Consider the following 1,455-nt stretch of genomic DNA (forward strand, 5'->3'; position numbering starts at 1 on the left):
GGCAGGCCTGCCTGCTGAGCTCGGAGGAGGAGGAAGAGGAGGAAGCAGTGGGTTCAGTGGAACAGGAGGAGGTGGCAGGCCTGGTACCAGGTGAGATAGACACCTCCTAGCAATACATTTTCTGTTGCTTCCCACCACACTATGTTGCAATAAGGAACAGCTAAATGAAGTTACATGTCACCATATTTCAGCTTTCACAATCCGCAGCCACAGCAATGTTATGCATTGCTTGTTTGGACTACACCTGTTCCAGTGGCCTCATTCATCCTTTCACTTTCATGCTCTACAGACGATGGTGTCCATAGTGGAAGCCCCAGCAGGAAGAGGACTGAAGAGGGCAGAAGTGAGTTGGGAGGAGTTGCTGCGTTCCTTGTTGCCCAGTTCATACGCCTACAGGAACAAGAGAGGAGGCAAGGTAATTTCCACCTACCTTTTGTAACTGTGAGACATGCCATCAGATGTGGGGTGGTTATCCAAGTGATGGCATGGCATCAGGCATCAACAGCCTCAAAGTACTTAGCTTCCTTTGATGGCATGTGGTGTGTCAAAATATAAGGCAAACACACCACCTGAAAGCAAATCTTATCAGTCTTTGACAACCCTTCTTTCCATCCTTGTTGCATTTCAGCTCAGCAACTGGAGAGGAGGGTCACTGCAGTGGAGGAGCGCATTGGCCAGCTGGAATGCTTCATCCAAAACATAGAGACACTACTCCAGGAATGGCTTGGTCAACATTAGGTGTATATTTGTAAATATATCTGTTTTTCAACACCTGGTGCCCTTCCCTTGTAAAATACACAACAACCTATGTGGGCAGGGCTGACTAGTGTCATCTCAGAGAAGTCTGGGGCACCTGGAGGGCTAGTGGCAAAAGAAACAGGACAAGCGTAATGCTCTGCAGCGGCACCAGTTTATCTTTTGACAATCCAGTGACCAATATGAATAGAAACATGCACAAAAGAGCGCAACATTAGCACGTAGAGTTAGAACAGTAGGAAAATTACTGTCTTTGTAGGTTTTAATTATTTTATGGCTTTTAAAGGTTTTAATGTTATTGTATTGTTATTGATACTGTATTTAGTTTTATTATATTTAAGTTTTGGGATTTGTTTATCATAAGAAGATGGGTTTATTTTTATGTTATTTTGTTACATTATGGTTATTATATTATGTCTTATATTTGTGTAAGCCACCTCAATCCGTTGGGAGAGGTGGGGTAAAAATATACTTTTAATTATATTATTATTATTACATCTCATTTCCAATGGAGGGGAAGTATGTTGCGGGAAGATGAGGTGGGGCGGCTGATTGATTTTACAGCCTCCCTCTTCTGTGAACCAATGACAGGTTTAAGTGAAGGTTTGCCTAGAGCAAGCAGGCAGTGGAGTCCTCTTATCCATGCTGTTACAAAGGGTTTGTGTGTGGATCATTCCCCAGGTCCTGCTTGTTCTCTGG

The 1,455-nt window shown here is 43.6% G+C and overlaps 1 long non-coding RNA gene across 1 annotated transcript; it reads left to right on the forward strand.

The window, feature by feature from the left end:
• LOC121918222 lies at positions 1 to 1,122 on the forward strand. Its single transcript, XR_006101186.1, has 3 exons — positions 1 to 90; positions 290 to 415; positions 629 to 1,122. It is a non-coding gene; the product is annotated as an uncharacterized LOC121918222 (long non-coding RNA).
• Positions 1,123 to 1,455: the final 333 nt, after the last annotated feature.

This window comes from Sceloporus undulatus, unplaced genomic scaffold (genome assembly GCF_019175285.1).
Source record: "Sceloporus undulatus isolate JIND9_A2432 ecotype Alabama unplaced genomic scaffold, SceUnd_v1.1 scaffold_6228, whole genome shotgun sequence".
Classification (NCBI taxonomy): domain Eukaryota; kingdom Metazoa; phylum Chordata; class Lepidosauria; order Squamata; family Phrynosomatidae; genus Sceloporus; species Sceloporus undulatus.